A 24,888-nucleotide genomic window follows, 5' to 3' on the forward strand; every position below is an offset into this window, starting at 1 on the left:
CCCATACAAATCCTGCTTTATAAAAAACAAAAGAGGGGAATGTTAGGAAACTGGCGCAGTTTTAGCCAGGTGGCCACATGGCCTAACCTCTGTGGTCAAGCTCCACCCCCATCCTAATGGGATTTGCTGCTCCTGCTTCCCTGCCCGCCCTCAGGCAAAGTTTTAAAAGGCCTGTTCCTGAACACGTGCTCTCTTGGCCCTTCTCTCCCTCGCTCTCTCAGTTCCTCTCTCTAGCCTCCTCCTCTGGTCTCTTGGTTCTTCTCTCTTGGCTTCTCTCTGCTCTCTTGGCTCCCCTCCTCCTCTCCTCTCTGTGTCTCTCTTATACTCTTTCTCTCTCTTTCCCTTCACCACCCCTTCACTCCGGTCTGTTGGGTGTTCCCTAATAAACCCTTTCACTAAAAAAAAAAAAAAAAAAAAAAAAACACTTCATCTCTTGGGGCAGGCGCTGTGGCGTAGCGGGTAAAGCTGCCACCCGCAGTGCCGGCATCCAATATGGACACTGGTTGGAGTCCTGGCTGCTCCACTTCCAGTCCAGCTCTCTGCTATGGTCTGGGAAAGCAGTGGTAGATGGCCCAAGTCCTTGGGCCCCTTTACCCACATGGGAAGATCCGGAGGAAGCTCCTGGCTCCTGGCTTCAGATCGGCACAGCTCCGGCCATTGCGGCCAGTTGAGGAGTAAACCAGCTGATAGAAGACCTCTCTCTCTCTCTCTCTGACTCTCCATCCCTCTCTACGTAACTCTCACTTTCAAATAAATAAATCTTTAAAAAAGAGAGAGAGAAGAAGAAAAAGAAAACTCCATCTCAATTGATAACAGCTTTCTCTTTCAGTTCATACATATATCCCAAGAGCCTACAGCAGTACTCAGCACATGACAGTGGCTAAGGACCACAACGCTGCTAACAGCAATGAGGCCCCATTCTTTTTTGTTCAATCCAGCCTAACAAATAATAAAACCTACCAGCCCTGCAAAAAATTATAAGCCTCAAAAATAATGGATTTAAGCTGTTAACCCAAAATAGAAATACAACTTTAATCCAAAAGGAACTATATCCCACTGCAGATTTTTGGTCTACACATAATATTGAGAGTACACTCATGATTTAGACATAGAAAAAAGTGCACTGACATAGTGCACTTTGGGTTAAGCCACCTCGTGAAATGCTCGCATCCCATATCAGAGTTGCCGGTTCAAGTCCCAGCTGCTCTGCTTTCGATCTAGCTCCCTGCCAATATGCCTGAAAGGTAGCAGAATATAACCCAAGTATTTAGGTCTCTGCCACCCATGTGGGAGACCCAGATGGATTTCCTAGCTCCTGGCTTCAGTCTGGCCCAGCCCGAGCCATTACAGCCATTTGGGGAATGAATCAGCACATGGACAATCTCTCTTTCTCTCTCTCTTTCTCTCTGTTTCTCTCTGTCACTCTGTCCTTCAAATATATAAATAAATATTTTTAAAAATAGAAGAATTATAACTTTAGAAAGTAAAACTAAGGGTAGCCATTAGGCCTAGCATTTAAACCACGGGTTAAGATAACATAATCTCATGCAGAGTGCAATACACCTCTGATTCCAGCATCCTGCTAATGCATAATCAGGAAGGCAGCAGGTGACAGCTCAAGTACTTGGATCCCTGCCACCTCTGTGGAGCCCTGGATTGAGTTTTTGGCTCCCAGCTTCTGTCTAGTCCAATTGCATCCATTGTGGGCAAGTGGGGAGTGAACCAAGGAAGGGGAACACACTTGCACATGGGTTCATATTCTCTCTGCCTCTCTGATTTGTAAATTAAGAAAAAAAACTAAATTTCAAGTTATTTAAGTAAATTTGTGAGCTAATCTGTTAAAAACAAAACAAGATAGGGCCAGCACTGTGGCACAGCATGTAAAGCCGCTGCCTGCAGTGCCGGCATCCCATATGGGTGCCGGTTCAAGTCCCAGCTGCTCCACTTCGAATCCAGCTCCCTGCTATGGCCTGGGAAAGCAGTGGAAGGGGGCCCAAGTGTTTGGGCCCCTGCACCCTTATGGAGACTGGGAGGAAGCTCTTGGCACCTGGCTTTGGATCAGCACAGCTCCAGCCATTGCGACCATCTGGAGAGTGAACCAATGGATGGAAGACCTCTCTCTCTCTCTCTGTCTCTGCCTCTCCGTAACTGACTGAAAGTAAATAAATCTTTTTAAAAAAAGACCTGTGATGGGCAAAAGTCTTTTTTTATTTATTTATTTTATTTATTTGACAGGTAGAGTTATAGACAGTGAGAGAAAGAGAGACAGAGAAAGGTCCTCCTTCCACTGGTTCACTCCCCAAAAGGCTGCCACAGCCCATTGGTTCACTCCTCAAATGGCTGCCACGGCCAGCGCTGCGCCGATCCGAAGCCAGGAGCTTCCTCCTGGTCTCCCATGCAGGTGCAGGGCCCAAGCACTTGGGCCATTCTCCACTGCCCTCCCGGGCCACAGCAGAGAGCTGGACTGGAAGAGGAACAACCAAGACTAGAACCCAGAACCCATATGGGATGTTGGTGCCGCAGGCAGAGGATTAACCAAATGAGCCACGGTGCCAGCCCTGGCCAAAAGTCTTGATTAAAAGAATATACAATTTTAAGATTCACAAAGAGATCTTCTATCTACAAACTATTTTTACAAAAGCAGTTATTTGATAGTTACATCAATCATCTGAGAAATATATTATTACCAACCCTATTTTATAATTATAAATTCATGAGAAGTTACAAAAGTAGTACAGAGTACCAAAGTATCCTTCACCCGCCTCTCCACAGTAGCTACATCTTATATTAATATAATTTCAAAACCATGAATTCACATTGGTACTTTCCATTACAGTGTCTGTGATGACAATAGATCACAAGTATATAAACCCAAAGATTTTTTTTATTCAAGTGAAGACAATATATATATACATGAACTAAGAAGTAATTTCTAGGTATATGCTATTTTGCTTTGATCATTACAGGAGTATTACTATAATTTGAGTATTTATATTTAATAATATAAACACCATAGATGAAAAGAATTTAAAAAATGATTAAAAGACTATAAAGCAAGGCAAGGTTGATTTGATAAGTTTTTCATTTATGTGACTGTTACATTATTGTTATTGTCACAGAATTAGTCTACTGACTGGTTAAAAGATATCTCTCTTCTTGCTAGTCCACAAAAACTACTCTTGAATCTCACTAATAACCATCTTCTTTTTTAAAAAAAGAGATTCTATTTATTTTATTTGAGAGGTAGAGTTACAGACAGTGAGAGGGACAGAGAGAAAGGTCTTCCTTCCATTGGTTCACTCCCCAAATGGCTGCAACAGCCAGAGCTACGCCGATCCAAAGCTAGAAGCCAGGAGCTTCTTCCCAGTATCCCACGCAGGTACAGGGGCCCAAGGAGTTGGGCCATCTTCCACTGCTTTCCCAGGCCATAGCAGAGAGCTGGATTCGAAGTGGAGCAGCCAGGACTAGAACTGGCCACCCATATGGGATGCCAGCACTACAGGCAGAGGATTAACCTACCGCAGCACAGCGCTGGCCCCAATAACTATATTCAATTTCAAACAAAGTAGGCTTCTTTTTCCCCCTCCTTTCTGTTCTCATGATAATATTGTTGCAATTAACTCACTCATTCCTTTTTTTTGTTTTAAAGTTTTTGTTTTTATTTATTTCGGAGTCAGAAGGAGAGAAAGAGAGAGAGAGAGAGCTCGCATCTGCTCTCATTTGCTGGTTCACTCCCCAAATGGCCACAACAGCCAGGGCTGGGCAAGGCTGAAGTCAAGAACCAGGAAATTAATCTGAGTCTCCCACATGGCTGGCAGCGACCCAACTACTACAGCCAACACTGCTGCCTCCCAGGCGCACACTAGCAGGAAGCCAGAGTCAGGAACTGCAGTCAGTAATAAACCCAAGCACTCCAACAAGGAATGCAGGCATCTCAACCGATAGGACCAATGTCAGCCCAAACCACTCAATCTTACAGAAATTGTTTCCTTCATTGGCTGTTATGACACTGTTCATCCTTGATTCTCATTTAAATCTTTTTTGTTTTCTGAATTCTATTACTTTTTTTTTTTTTTTTTTTTTGACAGGCAGAGTGGACAGTGAGAGAGAGACAGAGACAGAGAGAAAGGTCTTCCTTTGCCGTTGGTTCACCCTCCAATGGCCGCCGCGGCCGGCGCGCTGCAGCCGGCGCACCGCGCTGATCCGATGGCAGGAGCCAGGAGCCAGGTGCTTTTCCTGGTCTCCCATGGGGTGCAAGCCCAAGCACTTGGGCCATCCTCCACTGCACTCCCTGGCCACAGCAGAGAGCTGGCCTGGAAGAGGGGCAACCGGGACAGAATCCGGTGCCCCGACCGGGACTAGAACACGGTGTGCCGGCGCCGCAAGGCGGAGGATTAGCCTAGTGAGCCGCGGCGCCGGCCTTGAATTCTATTACCTTTTATCAAAAATTTCAGATACCCTTCTACCCTTCTCAAAGTATAATAACTCCAGGATTGCATCAAATTGAGAAGTTTCTGTACTGCAAAAGAAACAGTCAGGAAAGTGAAGAGACAACCGACAGAAAGGGAAAAAATATTTGCAAACTATGCAACAGATAAAAGATTAATAACCAGAATCTACAAAGAGATCAAGAAACTCCACAAGAACAAAACCAACAACCCACTTAAGAGATGGGCCAAGGACCTCAATAGACATTTTTCAAAAGAGGAAATCCAAATGGCTAACAGGCACATGAAAAAATGTTCAAGATCACTAGCAATCAGGGAAATGCAAATCAAAACCACAACGAGGTTTCACCTTACCCTGGTTAGAATAGCTGACATACAGAAATCTACCAACAACAGATGCTGGCGAGGATGTGGGAGAAAAGGCACACTAACCCACTGTTGGTGGGAATGCAAACTGGTCAAGCCACTATGGAAGTCAGTCTGGAGATTCCTCAGAAACCTGAAGATAACCCTACTGTTCGACCCAGCCATCCCACTCCTTGGAATTTACCCAAAGGAATTTAAATTGGCAAACAAAAAAGCGGTCTGCACCCTAATGTTTATTGCAGCACAATTCACAATAGCCAAGATCTGGAACCAACCTAAATGCCCATCAATGGTAGACTGGATAAAGAAATTATGGGATATGTACTCTTTAGAATACTATACCGCAGTAAGAAACAACGAAATCCAGTCATTTGCAACAAAATGGAGGAATCTGGAACACATCATGCTGAGTGAAATAAGCCAGTCCCAAAGGGACAAATATCATATGTTCTCCCTGATTGGTGACAACTGACTGAACACCAAAAAGGAAACCTGTTGAAGTGAAATGGACACTATGAGAAATGGTGACTTGATCAGCATAGCTCTGACTGTTAATGAACAACTTAATACATTATCCCTCTTAGTATTTTTTTTTGTCTGTTCTACTTAATATGACTGGTTTAATTCTGTAATTAATACACAGTTATTCTTAAGTGTTAAAATTTAACTGAAATGTGATCCCTGTTAAGCATAAGAGTGGGAATTAGAGAGGGAGGAGATGTATATAATTTGGGACATGCTCAAGCTGACTTGTCCCAAATGGTAGAGTTAGAAACATACCAGGGGATTCCAATTCAATCCCATCAAGGTGGCATGTACCAATGCCATCTCACTAGTCCAAGTGATCAGTTTCAGTTCACAATATATCATAATGAAAGGACTAAGAGTCAAAGGGATCACATAAACAAGTCTAGTACCTGCTAATACTAACCGATAGAATAAATAAAGGGGAGAGTGATCCAACATGGGAAGCGAGATACACAGCAGACTCATAGAATGGCAGATGTCCTAAACAGCACTCTGGCCTCAGAATCAGCCCTAAAGGCATTCAGATCCGGCTGAAAAGCCCATGAGAGTATTTCAGGCATGGAAAGCCAAGACACTCTGGCAAAAAAAAAAAAAAAAAGGAAAAAAAAAACTAAATGAAAGATCTCTCTGAGTGAGATCCCAGTGGAAAGAACAGGTCTTCAAAGAAGGAGGTACCTTTCTCTGAAGGGAGGAGAGAACCTCCACTTTGACTATGACCTTGTCTAAACAAGATAACAGTCGGAGAACTCAAAAGGCTTCCATAGCCTTGGAAACTCACGACTGGAGCATAAGGAGATTACTGATGCCATAAACAGGAGTGTCAATATTTGTAAAGTCAACAACAGGAGTCACTGTGCACTTACTCCTCATGTAGGATCTCTGTCCTTAATGTGCTGTACATTGAGATTTAATGCTATAACGAGTACTCAAACAGTATATTTCACTTTGTGTTTCTATGGGGGTGCAAACTGTTGAAATCTTTACTTAATGTATACTAAACTGATCTTCTGTATATATAGAAAATTGAAAATGAATCTTGATATGAATGGAAGGGGAGAGAGCAGGAAAGGGAGGGTTGCGGGTGGGAGGGAAATCATCGGGGGGAGGGGGATGCCAATGTAGTCCATAAGCTGTACTTTGGAAATCTATATTCATTAAATAAAAGTTAAAAAAAAAAAAGTACAATAACTCCAGTCCCACTTGGACCACAGCAGTTTTCCCAGGTCAAGGATCTTATTGAGCACTGGGCAGCCATCCACTCTTCCAAGATCTTTTCTATATTTCCCAGAATCCCTTTTCCTCTATAGATCTGGGTTAGATTTTTCCATGAAAGCAACTTCTGGCATCTGGAAAGACCTCTGTCTTTGGAGTAGCTCCAGGCAGAGAGGCAGATGTTAGATGCATAGTAGCTTTGGGGTGAGGTCAATATTACCACCATCCTTTCACAGGAAAGTAAGCAGCTTTGGGATGAGTGCCTAAAAATCATGTTTTATGCTATAGTCCCAGATAGATAGCAGAAACTTTCTTGAAAATGCTTTAAAATTTACAAATTTCCCCATAAGCTTGAGAATCCTGGAAATCTGCAAGGTCTACTTCCCTGACCCTGACCTTACAGCTGTACCTTCCCTAACTTTCCAAGGTGACTTCTATGACATTCATTCCTCTAGTTCTTCCAATATTCATGTAACCCCAAATTCCTAGATTAAAATTTTTATTCCCTGGGGCCAGTGCTGCAATGCAGCGGGTTAACACCCTGGCCGGTTCACATCCCGGCTGCTCCTCTTCCAATCCAGCTCTCTGCTATGGCCTGAGAAAGCAGCAGAAGATGGCTCAAGTCCTTGGGCCCCTGCACCTGCGTGGGAGACCCAGAAGAAGCTCCTGGCTCCTGGCTTCAGATCGGCGCAGTTCCAGCCGTTGCAGCCATCTTGGGAGCGAACCATTGGATGGAAGAGCTCTCTCTCTGCCTCTCCTCTCTCTGTGTAACTTTGACTTTCAAATAAATAATAAATAAATATTTAAAAATATTTTATTCCCAAAATATGTTAAATTCCTCTTTTTATCTTATCAGTTCCAGACTGTGAGTAGCCATACAAATAATATAGCTATTCAGGTAGATATAAAGATTTGGGGCCGGCGCCGCGGCTCACTAGGCTAATCCTCACCGGGTTCTAGTCCGGGTCGGGGCGCCGGATTCTGTCCCAGTTGCCCCTCTTCCAGGCCAGCCCTCTGCTGTGGCCAGGGAGTGCAGTGGAGGATGGCCCAGGTGCTTGGGCCATGCACCCCATGGAAGACCAGGAAAAGCACCTGGCTCCTGGCTCCTGCCATCGGATCAGCGCGGTGCGCCGGCCGCAGCGCGCCGGCCACGGCGGCCATTGGAGGGTGAACCAACGCCAAAGGAAGACCTTTCTCTCTGTCTCTCTCTCTCATTGTCCACTCTGCCTGTCAAAAAAAAAAAAAAAAAAAAAAAGATTTGGGATAAATTAATTGATAGGTTCACTGAATACAAAACAGTCTAGTAATGGAAGTTGCTTTTGGAGAGGGAGACTCTATCGCTTAAAGATAGAAACACAGGAAATCTTATTTCTACTGTATACCCTTTTGTACTTTCTTACATTTTATAGTATAAACATGTTTCACCTACTCAAAAATGACACAATCATCTAAGAGTATATACCCACATTTTTATCTTATTCACCTAAAGGCTATAAGAGCTCAGAGTTTTTCTGTCTGTGGTCATTTAACTAGTTTTATTACATTTCAAAGCTCTGAGCCTTAAGTAATGGGGGTGAGTGTGGGAATTGATTTCCAAGGAATGAGGTTTTTTGCACTCTTAGGGAAAAGATCAGCCATAGAGCTATTATTAAGGCTATTTGAGTTTAGAAGAAGAAATGTTCTTATTAATTCATTGGTATATTTAACAACCACTCATAAAAGATTCAAAGACAATATAAATAACTGCTGTGATGAGAGATACTGGTGTTGGACCTAGAACTTTGGAGGGAAAAAAATGAATTTTAGAGATTAGACTTCAATTTTTTATTTGTTTTAATTTTATTTATTTAGAGCTAGGAAAACAAACACTCTTATCCAAGAATTCATTCCCAAAATATCTGCAATGGCCAGGCAGGGCTGGGCTGCGGCTGAAGCCAAAACCAGGAGCTGGGTACTCAATCCAGGTCTCCCAGGGGAGATGAGTCATCACCACTGCTTCCCAGAGTCTGCGTTAGCAGGAAGCTGGAGTCAGGAGCCAGTACCGGAAATTGACCAGGCACTCTGATCAGAGACATGGGCAATTTTTCTTTTAAAGATTTATTTAAAAGGTAGAGGTACAAAGAGAGAAAAAGAGAGAAAGAGACTGATCTTCTGTCGCTGGTTCACTCCCCAAGTGGCATGTCTCCCATGTGGGTGGCAGGAGCCCAAGTGCTTAAGCCATCTTTCGCTGCCTTCCCAGGTAAATTACCAGGAAGCCAGATCTGAAGCAGAACAGCCAGGACTCGAACTGCTGCTACTCATAAGCCGGCACCAGCATGGGCATCTTAATCAGCTTCTTAATGGCTAGGCTAAATGCCTGCCCTGCTGTAGCTTTTTAAAACCTTATTATAGGGCCAGTGCTATGGTTCAGTGGGTTAAAGCCCCAGCCTGCCACGCTGGCATCCCATATGGGCACTGGTTCTAGTCCTAGCTGCTCCTCTCCCAATCTAGCTCTCAGACATAGCCGAGGAAGGCAGTAGAGGATGGCCCAACTCCGTGGGTCCCTGCATCCACATGGGATACCTGGAAAAAGCTCTTGGCTCCTGGCTTCAGATCAGCTCAGCTCCAGCCATTGCGGACATCTAGGAAGTGAACCAGTGGATGGAAGACCTCCCTCTCTCTGTAACCCTGTCCTTCAAATAAATAAAATAATCCAAAAAAAAAAAAAAGCCACCTTATTATGAGTGATAATTTCAGCATTTCTTTCCTGAAAATGACTAGTTGATACTATGCTTTTGGGACTTTAATAAATTAGGAAATTTAAATCAGAGCCTACACAGATTACCACAGTATACTAAACCTTTTAACCTAAAATGAACATTCTGGGGAAGCTGGTAAAATGAAGCATCATAATATTTTCCCTATTTCCAGTAACAAAGCCATTACCAACTGTTATTACCTCTTCCAAATCACTAGGATTTCTATACTGTATTTTTTTAAAGATTTATTTATTTATTTGAAAGAGTTACACAGAGAGAGGAGAGGCAGAGAGAGAGAGAGAGAGAGAGAGAGAGAGAGGTCCTCCATCCAATGGTTCACTCCCCAGTTGGCCGCAATGGCTGGAGCTGTGCCAATCCAAAGCCAAGAGCCAGGAGCTTCTTCTGGGTCTACCCACGCAGGTGCAGGGGCCCAAGGAATTGAGCCATCTTCTACTGCTTTCCTAGGCCATAGCAGAGAGCTAGATTGGAAGTAGAGCAGTGGGGTTTCAAATCGGTGCCCATATGGGATGCCAGCACTTCAGGCCAGGGCGTTAATCCGCTGCGCCACAGTACCAGCCCCTCTATACTGTATTTAAAAAGAGAATTCTTTTTAATTTTTTTCTCTCTCAATCATTGTAAATTATAATGTAGAGGACAAGAGAGTCTTCTATTTATCTGTTAATGAGCCCCAAACAATTAAATGAAAAATCATAGTGCAAATCTTATCTTGGAGTTTCAAGTGTTTTCAAAAGCATTGCTTCATGTACCTGGTGCCAGGAAAACAAAAAAGAATAAAACTAACCCATGCAACATAAAACTGTACAGTGTTTAGTACAGATGATAGTAATGAGAGTAATTATCCTAACTACACACAGGTCAAAGTGCAGTCAACCAATCTTTAGCCAAAGACTACGCCTCTAGAACTAAACAGGAGAAGAACAACACTTTATGATGCTAATCTGTTTAATCTACCTGGTTTGACAGCATGGCCTAACCTAAACGTGAGTGGACTCTAAAATCATTGTTAGGAAAATGCAATTGTAGGTTTAAGGTAGAGTAGTATAGGAAGTACAGAAACACAAAAGAAAGAGTAAGGGATTTTCATGCTTTCATATCCCCATAGAATGTGTAGAATGCCTTATATATAGAAGAATTCTTTGGGGGAAAAAAAACAGCTTAATACAAAACATTCAAATAGCCTCAACACTTACTTGAAATTTGTTAAGTTACTAGTTCTTACCTCCGTTATGTAATTTCCAAGAATTAGTAATCAATGAAATAATGTGCCAAACCATCTTTTAAAAACAAAACCTAACATGTCAGCCTCTATATCTTGTTACAGAAAAATAAAACCAAATTTAAGTACCTATTGATGCTTCAGGAAACTCCAAGCAAATACGATCAGAATTTCCTAAAATTTCACTGAGGAGTGCGCCAGCAGATGGAAGATCCTTTTCTCTTTCTCTCTTTCTCTCTCTCTCTTTGTGACTCTACCTTTCAAATAAATAAAACAAGTCATATATACATATATGTAAATCTTTATATTTACTGAAGCAGCAAGCCACTGTTAGATTTTAAGTATATCTATCCTTCAGTACCCTGAGTCAGAAATGAAGGTTGAGACCCATTGCCATAATAAATTTAAATTAAGATTCAAGTTTGGAAATTTTTCATCTGTTCATAACTTTTAGGAAAAGTCCACAGTACAATACAGTATAAAAGGATATCCTGGATACCATTACATTCCAAGTCCTGAAATAGATAGGTTCCCCTCTTTGAGAAAGGAAAAACTCTTAAAACAAGATAATGCAATGCTATAGGAAAAGGAGAGTTAAAATCTCTCTTGAAATCTTCACTATCCGATCAGTAAGGCAGCAGTTTCTGAATGTTCAATCAAGTCACTAATCACTAACAGGCTTGCACTGCTGTTAGCCTGCCTAAGCACAAACTCCTGGTATACTACTGCCTCCTGGGGGTTACAGTATATTACTACATTCAAAGAAAATTAATGTTAGGGTAAATAGAAAACATAGACATTATTTTCTACTAACAATACAGTGCAAAAGATCCATACAGGCCTTTTAATAACAAATAGGCCTTTCCTAGATAATTTATTCTTTTTTAAAAAAGAGCATATTTATTTTATATGAGAACCAAGTACATAATAAAACTTAATTATTTAAAGTGGTTACTAATATGAAAAAAACATAGGCACTCAAACAGCATTTTGTATTCTCAAAGCACTTAGCCAACATTAAATGATTAATCTTTACACCATTCTTAAGGTCAATATTACCACCATCCTTTCACAAGAAAGTAAACAGCAAGGTTAAGTGAAGTATTAGAAATTCAAGAACTAGTCAGGAACTAATCAGCAAAGTGCCTCGGGAGAATGGTATAATGTAAAATATAAAGTGCTAATACATTAATTCACCTCTAACACCTCCTGACATACCTCTAAAAGAAATTAATTACTCTTATCTGTGGCCCCATAACATTTCAGATTCCTCTACTATAGGACTTAGCAGGGCTTTTTTTCTTTTTTTTAAGATGTATTTACTTATTTGAAAGGTATAATTACAGAGAGAGAGAAGAAGAGACAGAGAGACAGATCTTCCACTGGCTGGTTCACTCCCCAAATGGACACAATGGCTAGGGCTGTGCCAGGTTAAAGCCAGGAGCCAGGAGCTTCATCCAGGTCTCCCTTGTGGGTGCAGAGGCCCAGTGATTTAGGACATCTTCCACTGCTTTCCCAGGTGCTTGTAGCAGGGAGCTGGCTCAGAAGCGGGGCAGCTGGAACTGGAACCAGCGCCTATATGAAATGGCATCATTGCAAGCAGTGGGTTTACCTGCTACACCACAATTCAGGCCCCAGCACTTGGCAGTTTTATATTACTGAATTGTTATTGAATTGTCATTCTCCTTGACTAAACTCTTCCTCTGTAGGACTTAGCACAGAATCTAGAACATAACTAGACAATGAATCATCCAATCATTTGTTCAACAAACTAGTAAGCATCTACTAACCGATGGTCACTGTTCTAGATATGAGATACACAGTGGTGAAAGACAGCCTTTTTAGTCTCATGAGGCATATATCTAAGAGGCAAAGATGACAAAAAAAAATAAAAACAATCTGGTAGTAAGAAAATCTATAGAGAAAATGCAAATAAAGCAATGTGACTCAAGTTTGCTAAGTGGTTATATTAGAACAGGCAGTAATAGTCAAGCTGATAAATGAATGTAAGAATGAACTAGTCATAACCATATAAGGAAAAGGGAATTTTGGTGACAAATGCAAAAGGCTCAAACCGGCTGAAAAATGAAAACATTCAAAGAACAACAGGGAACTCATAGTTACAGCAAAGGGTGCATTGTAAGGACTAGCACTGTGGCATAGTAGGTAAAGCTGCCACCTGCTATGCTGGCATCCCATATGGGCATTAGCTCATGTCCCAGCTGCTCCACTTCCAATCCAGCTTCCTGCTAATGGCCTGAGAAAGCAGCAGAAGATGGCTCAGGGATCTGGACCCCAGCCACCCACATGAGAGACACAGAAAAAGCTCCTGGCTCCTGGCTTCAGCCTGGCCCAGAGCTGTCCAATGTGGAATAAGCCAGCAGATAGAAGATTCTCTCTCTCCCTCTCTCTCTCTCTCTCTCTCTAGCTCAAAATAAGTAAATTGTAAATCTTAGAAGAAGAAGAAAAGGTCGGGGGGGAGGGTGATAAAAGATGAATTCACAGAAGTAGGCAGAAACCAGTTGAGACTTTCTTGGGCCAATGCTAAGTGAGATGGGAAATTATTTAAGGCTCCATGAAGTGTGTTTGCCCAATTTGAATTGCTATATTTGCCAAGTAGGTAGCACTAGAATGAACATTAATACTTAGAAAGGAAAATTATTAAGCTATTGGTTGGGGAGCTTTTCTACTTTAATGATCTATTTTAATGAATTACTTTTTAGTGAAGAGTTATTTTATAATTAAATCTTCAGACTAAAGGATAAAACAGCAGTGTCTACTAACATTTTAATATAAGTTAGAATAATGAGATTTTGACAGTCATTATTAGAGAAATGAAGAGCTCCTGCATAAACCACTGTACATTATGGATGACTATACTAGTATCTTATGTTAATCACTTATTAATTTTGCAAAGCCTAAGATATCTCCAAATAGCTCTCAACGAGTGCCAGACAAGACATCTGGAGAGGAGGATCCTGAGTGAAAGTATGGAAGAATCATTAAATATAATAAATCTCTTCCTCTTACCAGAGAAACCAGAATGAAAAAGTAACATATGAGAATACTTCTCATCACATTAACTGAACAAAATACAGCAATATCCTACAAATTAAGGTCGGGTCCATATTTCATTTGAGATGATATAGGTGCTACAGAAGCCTCAAGGCTAAAACCAAGTCATAACTCCAAGATTCAGTTAGATTTAGGCTCACAAATAAGCACCAGAGAAAATATTATCATTTGATCATTCTGGGTGGCATTTATTAAATTAAATGTTGTATGTTTTCTACCTTTTTAACATGTTTTAATTGCATTTAAACATAACACAAAATTAACTATCTTGGCTACTCTAAAGTATTCAGTAGCATTAAGTATATTCTCATTGTTACGCAATAGATCTTCAGAATTTTCTCATCTTGTAAAACTGAAACTCTACCTACTAAACAATGCTCTATTTCCCCCTCGGACAGACTCTGGCAACCACCATTCTGCTTTCCACTCCCTGATTTATAACTTATTATATTATGTTGTAACAATACCCAAGCCCCTACAAAAGAAACTATGTATACAAACATTTGAGTTGGTGTTTCAGTTTGTTTTTATTTAAAAATGGTTTCAATCCTGTTTCCTAAACCAATATATGGATAGTAGAAGCACTGTCTGCAATATTGTAGGTACAAGCACAGAAGAAGCAACAGAAACATATTGCAACATACACTGTATCACTTCCAATCTGCCATGAATATCACCAAAATTATTATAAAGAAGTAGGGTTACTGGCAACCAGCAATATGACAGATAGCCAATATGATATGATCTATGTGTATGGAAAAATATATAATACATAGAGAATGAATGCTGGACTTAAAATAAAATACCTAAGTTTGAAATAATCTAACAATAAAATCCTCATATCTCTAGCCTTTTATATTTTATAAGGAAATTCTACATATAACACTTGATGTAGTCAAGTCACAAACACTCCAGATCTCAGTTTTCTTCCTTTATAAAATAGGAATAAAAATACTCCTCATGCTGACATCATAGCATTGAACCAAGGAAAAAATTAGATAATAAATACAAACACAAATCTGAACATTATAAACACTACAACATATACATAAATTTTCTCAAGGCAAATTAAAAATGTTTTATAACTTAGGAATAGTTGACATAGTTATATGCATTAAAATCATATTTACTTAACATTTGTCAAATAATTTATAGAGTATCACAGATATGAAGAGACAGCAGAATTTTCTCTACCCATTTGAGATACAAAAAACAGACTCTTGGCTGGCGCCGCGGCTCACTAGGCTAATCCTCCACCTTGCGGCGCCGGCACACCGGGTTCTAGTCCCAGTCGGGGCGCCAGATTCTGTCCTGGTTGCCCCTCTTCCAGGCCAGCTCTCTGCTGTGGCCATGGAGTGCAGTGGAGGATGGCCCAAGTACTTGGGCCCTGTACCCCATGGGAGACCAGGATAAGCACCTGGCTCCTGCCATCGGATCAGCGCGGCGGCCGCAGCAGCCATTGGAGGGTGAACCAACGGCAAAGGAAGACCTTTCTCTCTGTCTCTCTCTCTCACTGTCCACTCTGCCTGTCAAAAAAAAAAAAAAAAAAAAAAAAAACACAGAGTCTTAAATCTGCTAATGGTGAGATCAAAGTAAAAAGATCAAAATAAAAATCTATATACTACATATAAGAATGAAAGGGGAACATGCTAAAATCCCATCACATTAAAAGGACAAGGGGCTGGGTTGCAGCACAGCAGGGTAAGCCATCACCTGCAATGCTGTCATCCCATATGAGCGCCAGTTCAAGCCCTGGTTGTTCCACTTCTAATCCAGCTTCCTGCAAATGTGCCTGGGAAAGCAGTAGAAGATAGTCTAAGTGCCTGAGCCCCTGCCACCCATTTGGAGAGCTGGATAGAGTTCCAGGCTCTTGGTTTCAGCCTCGCACAGCCCTGGCTGTTGTAGTCATTTGGGGAGTGAAATCAGCAGATGAAAGATCTCTTTCACACACTCACTCATGCTCTCTCTCACTCTCTCTGTTTCTCCCTTTCTCTCTGTAACTCTGCAAGTCAAATAAATAAAACAGTTTTAAAAATAAGTAAAAGGACAGGATTACAAGTGTAGTTATTTTGTGACATATAGCAGTAAATTTGTTTTAATTTTATTTTAATTTGAAAGAGCAACAGAGAGAGAAAGGGAGAGACAGACAAGAGTGAGGCATCTTCCATTCGCTGGCCACAACAGCCAGCATTGGACAAGGCCAAAGCCAGGAGTGAGAAACTTCACCAAGGTCTCCTACATAGGTGGCAGGGGCCTAAGTACATAGGCTTCCAATTATTTTCATCTTATTTGAAAGGGAGACACACACACACTCACAGACTCTACCTGTTGATTTACTTAAAAGCCGACAACAACCGGCTGAAGCCAGGAGACTCGGACTCCATCTGGCTCTCCCATGTAGGTGGCAGGGACCTAAGTACTTAAGCCACCCTGAGTATCTACCTCCTCCTTGGATGCCTACTAGCAGAAAGCTGGATCAGAAGCAGAGGAGCTGGGACTCAAACCAGGCACTTCAATAGGGGATATGAGCACCTCTGGCAGCTAACCACTACAGTAAACACTCATCCCAGCAGTAACTCTTGAGAAAAAAAAATCTTATATACAATTAACTTTTTTCAAAAGTTACTTTTTTACTAGTGATTTTGCAGATTGTAGAACAGTAAATGAAATGCTTGTTAAATGAAAATTTCAAGACCAAAAGCACAGAGAAGATTCTTACAAGACAAATTAACCCTTAAACCAAAAACAAAACCATTTCTCTGTGATCTATATAATTATAAATATATGTAATTTATATAAATGCTACTCTTTAAAGGGTATATTTTATTAAACTTGAGAATACAACCAAGAAATCCATATGAAATCCTTCCTTTAAAAAAAAAAAAAAAGAAAGTAAGTAAGTCTTGGGCTGGTGTTGTGGCATAGCAGATGAAGCTACTACCTGTGATGCCAGCATCCCATATGAGTGCCAGTTCAAGTCTTGGATGCTCCACTTCCAATCTAGCTCCCTGCTAATGCATCTGGGAAAGCAGCAGAAGGTGGCTCATGTACTTAAGTCCTTGTACCCACGTGGGAGACCTGGATGAAGCTCCTGGCATCAACCTGGCCCAACCCTGGCTGCTGCAGCATTTGGGGAGTGAATCAGTGGATGGAGGATATTCTCTCTCTCCTCTCCTCTCCTCTCCTCTCCTCTCCTCTCCTCTCCTCTCCTCTCCTCCCCTCCCCTCCCCTCTCCTCCTCTCTCCTCTCCTCCCCCCTTTTCTCCTTTTCTCTCTGTAACTCTGGCTTTCAAATAAATAAATAAATCTTTTAAAAAGTCAAAAATTTTAAAATTTTTGAAAAGTCTTGGGACCAGCACAGTGGCATAGTGGGTTAAGCCTCCACCTGAGGCACCAGAATTCCATATGGGCACTGATTCATGTCCCAGCTGCTCCTCTTCCAATCCAGTTCTCTACTGTAGCCTGCAAAAGCAGCGGAAGATGGTCCAACTGCTTGGGCCCTTGCACCCACGTGGGAAACAAAAAGAAGAAGCTCTTGGCTCTTGGCTTCAGGCTTTTGACCCAGCTCCATTTGTTGCAGCCATCTGGGAAGTGAACCAATGGATAGAAGACCTTTCTCAGCCGGCGCCGCGGCTCACTAGGCTAATCCTCTGCCTTGTGGCGCCGGCACACCGTGTTCTAGTCCCGGTCGGGGCACCGGATTCTGTCCCGGTTGCCCCTCTTCCAGGCCAGCTCTCTGCTGTGGCCAGGGAGTGCAGTGGAGGATGGCCCAGGTGCTTGGGCCCTGCACCCCATGGGAGACCAGGAAAAGCACCTGGCTCCTGGCTCCTGCCATCGGATCAGCGCGGTGCGCCGGCCGCAGCGCGCCGGCCGCAGCGGCCATTGGAGGGTGAACCAACGGCAAAGGAAGACCTTTCTCTCTGTCTCTCTCTCTCACTGTCCACTCTGCCTGTCAAAAAAATAAATAAATAAAAAAATAAAAAAATAAAATTAAAAAAAAGAAGACCTTTCTCTTTGTCTCTCCCTCTCTCTGTCAGTAACTCTACCTCTCATATAAACAAATAAGTCTTTTTTTAAAAAAGTCTTATTAGGACAGGTAAATAGTAAGTCGTTTATCATCCATCTCTAAATTGTATGATTTAGCCCATAATTTTCCTATGTAAATCATATGTGAGAGAGTTTTATTATTATTTAGCAGCAGGTAAGGTATCCAATATTGAATCTTTGGTAACCAACACTTTAGAATCATCTTTTTAATCACATCCCCATCTGAAAGGAATCCTTTGCTTATGACACCATTTGCTAAACTCCTATAATCAGCTTGGCAGAATGGCTCATAAAGCCGCCCAAAACTTGATCAGATTCTGGAATTTACAAAATCAGTCAAAGTAACTCAGTGCATGAGTGGTTCAAGTAAGCAGGGCTCTAGTTTCATGTCAATAATAAGAAGGCTAAGGACTAAGATTGTAATATGACTTCAAGTAGCATGGGTATAAAGGTCCTACCTCAATAAAAGAGCTTTATGTCACTTAACTACAGTGATTCATTCTTAGGAATGCATGGAGACATCAACATTACAGAGTGCATTTACACAAACTAAGATGGCTATAAAGTCACTAGGGGACATAATTTCATGGAACCACTGTCACACACACTATGTCATCAACCAAAACATTGTTATGTAGCATGTGATGGTACTGACCCAAAAGTCATTTGTTCCCCAGGTACTTTAGAATCATAGTAACAAACTGTTCTTTAGAATATAGCAAACTGTCAACAATCAAATTAATTTCAGTTTTTCCAATCAGTACAAAAATAGATTGTCAGTCATGATTCTTCTATTCTTCTTTTCAACAAATATTTATTGACGGTCTACAATTGAAGACTTTGATCAGCTAACATAGCTCACAACTGCCACACAGACTTTTCATGTAAAAATAACAGTATGATTAAATCTTGCACCTTTTCAGAAGCAATTAATAATAAAACATGCATCTCAATGAATGATTACTTAAATATGATAAAAATTGCCATCAAATATGCCAAGAGTAAATATAGGGAACAGAACCAGGAAAATACTTAACATTTCTTCTACTGGTCAGGTTTATAAAGATGCTCTTATAATAATGGGATTAGATAATATGCATTGAATATTTATCATTATATGCAAACATTCATCAATTCCTCAAGAAATACACATATAATAACCCAAAAATTATATCTACATAAGACGACTAGAAGTCACAATAGTGGGGAATCGCCTTAACTATAAGTTGAACACAAGAGGGCGTACAAGTCTGGGAAATTCATAAAACCAAAGGCAAGTTGCCTTTTTACTCAACAGTTTGTGACTCTTATCAATGCATACTTACACAGACTTATAAAGAATTCTTTCTACATGCATCTAAGACTAGTTACACTAAAAATATTTCCCTTTCTTGATACTTTTTATAAATCAAATCACTACTTCTCTGATAACACAAAATCCTTATCTAAATTGACTTTCAACTTAAAGTAGATATTTTATCATTTTATAATTAGGAAAAATTATGACATTCTCTTAAAGATATATTTATTTATTTGAAAGGCAGAGTCACAGAGAGAGAGGGAGACAGAGAGAAATCTTCTATTCACTGGTTCACTCCCCAAATTGCCACAAAACGGCCAAGATGAAGCCAAGAGCTTCCACTCATGTGAGTGGCAGGGACCCAAACACTTGGGCTATCTTCTGCTGCCTTCCCAAGTGAATCAACAAGGAGCTAGATTGAAAGTGGAACAGCTGGGACTGGAACCAGTGCCGATACAGAAGGCCGGCATTACAGGACGCAGCTTAGCCTGCTGTGCCACATGCTGTCCCCAAAATTATGACTTTCAATCAGAAGTTACTATCACCTTTGAGTCTAAGTTCTCCTTGGAAGACATATCATTCAAAAGCTAGCCAACTCTTAAAATGTTTATTTTCTTTTTTTTTTTTGTTAATTTATTTGACAGGTAGAGATATAGACAGTGAGAGAGACAGAGTGAAAGGTCTTCCTTCAGTTGGTTCACCCCCCAAATGGCCACTACGGCCGGCGCTATGCTGATCCAAAGCCAGGAGCCAAGTGCTTCCTCCTGGTCTCCCATGCAGGTGCAGGGCCCAAGCACTTGGGCCATCCTCCACTGCCCTCCTGGGCCACAGCAGAGAATTGGATTGGAAGAGGAGCAACCAGGACTAGAACCCAGCGTCCATATGGGATGCTGGCGTCGCAGGCAGTGGATTAACCAAGTGAGGCACAGCACTGGCTCTAAAATGTTTATTTTCAAATATCATTAGAGCATTTCCACTGAATGATTAGAATCATAATAATTATAGGAAATGGATCTCCAAGTTTTAGAAATATATGCAAAGCTGTATCATACTACCATCAGCTATTTAATCATTTTTAATTGACTATTTTCTCTATAAAGTTCTATTTCAAGAGTTACCAGGGCCAGCACTGTGGCATAGCAGGTTATTGTCTGGCCTCCCATATGGGTGCTGGTTCAAGACCCAGCTGCTCCACTTCTGATCCAGCTCTCTGCCTATGGCCTGGGAAAGCAGTAGAAGATGGTCCAAGTCCTTGGGCTCCTGCAACCACGTGGGAGACCTGGAAGAAGCTCCTGGCTCTTGGCTTTGGATCGGCGCAGTTCTGACCATTAAGGCCAATTGGGGAGTGAACTATAGGATGGAAGACCTCTCTGCCTGTCTGTCTGTCTGTCTCTCTCTCTTTCTCTCTGCCTCTCCTCTCTCTCTGTGTAATTCTGACTTTCAAACAGATAATAAATAAATCTTTAGAAAAAAGTTACCAACTGATTCCAAATAGTGGGATACGATATCATTAGTTTACTCCCTCATGAAACAATGAACTACCTCACTGAGAACACCTCAGGAGATTATGTAGCCTATGTGCAGAAGCATAACCCAAAATAATTCAGGAGCACATTTTGCTTAACTCAGATTTACAGCAGAGTATACTATACATGCACACACACACGCACACACACAGAGAAAGAGAAAGAGAGACAAAGCGTCACTTCTAGGTATGTAACTCTTCTGTTTTACATTGCTCTAATGCTTGCTGGACCTGTGAAATTATTCCTAACGCCAATTCCTATTCTGGAATACTTTGCTTAACTTCTACACAGAAAAGGCACAAGGACTCCTGATAGACACAGGCACAAAAAATATTTCTTATCCCTTATGTGTTTTCAAGCTAAAAATAAGCTAGGTCAAGAATGTCAGGCAAACAGTTCAGACTAGCAGCAATGAGCTGTAAGTTAGGTACTTCAGGCAAATACTGACATTACAAAAAAAAAAAAAAAAAAAGGATAAGGAATACATCATTACAGTGATCAAAGGCCAAGGCACTAACCAGGACATAACAATTCAGAAACCCAAGAGCAGCCAAAATCCAACCAACTAAATAAACTACTTGTAAGAGACAGATGGTATGAACCAGACACCACTCTGACTATCTAAACAGAGATTCCTAACATATTTCTGCCATTAGTGACCCTACATAAAAAAAAGGAAAGGGTATCTACAAAGGATATTACTGGAACAATCACTGAAATTTGAATGGGATCTGTGAACTAGATAGCAGTATTGTACCAATATTATTGCCCTGATCAGAATGGCTGCACTGTGGTTATATAGCAGAGTGCTTTCAATACATACTAAAGGATGGTGAGACATCATGTTTATAATTTCCTCTCAAATAGAAAGTATTATCAAAAAGAAGTAAAAAAAAGAAGGAAAGAAACAGGGGTCGGCACTGTGGCATAGTGGGTAAAGCCACCACCTGTGGCACTAGCATCCCATATGGGCGCCAGTTCAAGTCCCTGCTGCTCCACTTCCAATCCAGCTCCCTACTAATGTACCTGGGAAAGCAGTGGAGAATGGCCCAAGTGCTTGACCCGTGCACCATAAGGGAGACCAGATGAAGCTCCTCGCTCCTGGCTTTGGTTTGGCCCAGCCCCAGACATTTTGGTCATTTGGGGAGTGAATCAGCAGATGGAAGATCTCTCTCTCCCTCTCTTTTTGTAGCTCTGTCTTTCAAATAAGGAGTTAACCATCAGATGGAAGATCTCATATTCTCTCTCTCCCTCTGTCTCTGGGTGGGTGTGGCTATGGGTGTGTGTGTGTGTGTGTGTGTGTGTGTGATTTTAGCTTTCAAATAAATTTTAAAAAAGGGGCCAGCGCTGCGGCTCACTAGGCTAATCCTCTGCCTTGTGGCACCGGCACACCGAGTTCTAGTCCCGGTCGGGGCGCCGGATTCTGTCCCGGTTGCCCCTCTTCCAGGCCAGCTCTCTGCTGTGGCCAGGGAGTGCAGTGGAGGATGGCCCAAGTCCTTGGGCCTTGCACCCCATGGGAGACCAGGAGAAGTACCTGGCTCCTGCCATCAGATCAGCGCGGTGCGCCGGCCGCAGCGCAGCAACCACTGGAGAGTGAACCAATGGCAAAAGGAAGACCTTTCTCCCTGTCTCTCTCTCTCTCACTGTCCACTCTGCCTGTCAAAAAAAAAATTTTTTTTAAAAGAAAAAGTGAGGTGGTGTTATGGCATAGAGGGTAAAGGCGCTGCCTGCAGGCACACAATATGGGCACAGGTTCAAGTCCCAGCTGCTCCACTTCAGATAAAGCTCCCTGCTAATCTATCTGAGAAAGCAGAAGACTGCCCAAGTGCTGGGGCCACTGTACATGGGAGACCCAGCCCTAGCCATTGCAGCCATTTGGAGAGAATGAACTGGTATCTCTCTCTTTCTCTCTCTCCCTCCCATCCTCCCTCTCTCTCTCTCTCTCACTCTGTAACTGTGCCTTTCAAATAAATTAAATCATTTTTATTTTGACAGGCAGAGTGGACAGTGAGAGAGAAAGACAGAGAGAAAGGTCTTCCTTTTGCCATTGGTTCACCCCCCAAATGGCTGCTATGGCCGTCGTGCTGCGGCCAGCGCACTGCACCGATCTGAAGCCAGGAGCCAGGTGCTTCTCCTGGTCTCCCACGTGGGTGCAGGGCCCAAGGACCTGGGCCATCCTCCACTGCACTCCCGGGCCACAGCAGAGAGCTGGACTGGAATAGGGGCAACCGGGACAGAATCCGGTGTCCCAACCTGGACTAGAACCCAGGTGCCAGTGCCACAGGCGGAGGATTAGCCTAGTGAGCCACAGCGCCAGCCCTCAAATAAATTAAATCTTTTTTTTTTTTTTTTTTTTTGGACAGGCAGAGTGGACAGTGAGAGAGAGAGAGAAAAAGGTCTTCCTTTTTTCCGTTGGTTCACCCCCCAATGGCTGCTGCGGCCAGTGCACTGCGTTGATCCGAAGCCAGGAGCCAGGTGCTTCTCCTGGTCTCCCATGCGGGTGCAGGGCCCAAGTACTTGGGCCATCCTCCACTGCCCTCCCAGGCCACAGCAGAGAGCTGGCCTGGAAGAGGGGCAACCGGGACAGAATCCGGCACCCTGACTGGGACTAGAACCCAGGGTGCCGGAGCCCCGGTGCCAGCCAAATTAAATCTTTAAGAAGGAGGAGGATCTGGGGTTCTGATGCCAGCATTCCACATTATAGCACCCATGTCAGTCCCAGCAAAAGCCATGCTTCCTATCCAGCTTCTTGCCAATGTGGCTAGGAAGACAGGGAAAGAAGGTCCAAGTACTCAGGCCCCTGCCACTCAGAATGGAAGACCAGAATGGAATTCCTGGCTCCTGGGTTTGGTCTGGCCCATCCCGGGCTCTGGTGGCCATTTGGGGAGTAAACCAGTGGATGGAAAATATCTCTCACTCTCATTCTTCAAATAAATAAATAAATCTTTAAACAAGGAAAGAAAGAAAATAACATCAATAATGGGTAAAGAAAAATTACAAGCCAAATAAAAGGCATACAGAAATCCTCTGGAGGCCGGCACTGTGGCATAGTGGGTAAAGCCGCCACCTGAAGTGCCGGCATTCCATATGGGTGCCGGTTTGTGTCCCGGCTACTCCACTTCCAATCCAGCTCTCTGCTATGGCCTGGGAAAGCTGTAGAAAATGGTCTTAGTCCTTGGGACCCTGTACCCACATGGGAAAACCTGGAGGAAGCTCCTGGCTCCTGGCTTCGGATCAGTGCAGCTCCGGTCATTGTGGCCAACCAAGGAATGAACCAGCGGATGGAAGACCTCTCTCTCCCTCTCTGTCTTCTTCTCTCTCTGTGTAACTCTGACTTTCAAATAAATAAATAAATATTAAAAAATAAAAAAAAGAAATCCTCAGTACTAATCTTGCAACCTTTCTCTATTTTACATTATTTCAAAATTTAAAATATATAAATATGATAAATTAAGTACAGTATATTTAAAAAGCGATATCTAGAGCCAGCACTATAGTGCAGCAGGTTAAACCACTACCTGCAGCACCAGCAGTCCATATGGGCATCCCAGATGCTCTACTTCCTATCCAGCTCCCTGCTAATGTGCCTGGGAAAGCAGCAGTTGGCAGTCCAAGTACTTGGCCCATTGCCCAAGTACATTGTGGGAAACCTGGAAGAAGCTCCTGGCTTCAGATCAGTCCAGTTCCAGCCATTGTGGCCATTTGGAGAATGAATCAGCAGCCAGAAGATCTCTCTCTATATATATCTGCCTCTCTCCCTCTCTCTCTCTAAATCTGCCTTTCAAATAAAATAAATAAATCTTAAATAATCTTTTTTAAAGTAAACTAATAAAAAATTCTTTCAAGTTACAAGTTAAAGAACAAATGAAATGCCTTGATAATTGAAAAATACATTTCAGAAAATTTTCAAATATTGATGAAAAATTGCCAAACACACAAAATAATGGAAAGATAGTCCTTGCTCATGGACTGGAAGAACTAATATAATTACAATGTCTATACTACCTAAAGAAATTTACAAATTCAAGGCAATCTCTATCAAAATACCAATCACATTCTTTAAAGAATTAGAAAAAAATTCTAAAATTCATATGGAATCATAACACCTATAATAGCCAAAGCAATCCTGAGCAAAAGAAATCAAGCTGGAGGCATCACAATATCGGACTTCAAAGAATACTACTAGGGGGTGGTGCTGTGGCATAGGCAGGTAAAGCTGCCACCTGCAGTGTCAGCATCCCATATGGGCACCAGTTCAAAACCTGGCTGCTCCTCTTCCAATCCACCTCTCTGCTATGGCAAGGGAAAGCAGTAGAAGATGGCCCAGGTGCTTGGACTCCTGCACGCATGTGGGAGATGAGGAAGAAGCTCCTGGCTCCTAGCTTCATATCAGCCCAGCTCCGGCCATTGCA

General features: G+C 42.1%; 1 protein-coding gene across 5 annotated transcripts in view; it reads right to left on the reverse strand.

The window, feature by feature from the left end:
* TTC28 (tetratricopeptide repeat domain 28) overlaps window positions 1-24,888 on the reverse strand; it is a 689,946-nt gene that overhangs the window by 608,507 nt on the left and 56,551 nt on the right. Inside the window, exon 2 of one of the 5 annotated variants that reach the window (XM_051826644.2) lies at window positions 10,659-10,786. The exons of 3 other annotated variants lie outside the window; for them this stretch is intronic. The gene's annotated coding sequence lies outside the window, so the exon portion shown is untranslated. The remainder of the gene's footprint in view (window positions 1-10,658; window positions 10,787-24,888) is intronic. One more of the 5 variants, XM_051826645.2, reaches the window with a different exon arrangement.

Source organism: Oryctolagus cuniculus, chromosome 21 (assembly GCF_964237555.1).
Source record: "Oryctolagus cuniculus chromosome 21, mOryCun1.1, whole genome shotgun sequence".
NCBI classification, from domain to species: Eukaryota; Metazoa; Chordata; class Mammalia; order Lagomorpha; family Leporidae; genus Oryctolagus; species Oryctolagus cuniculus.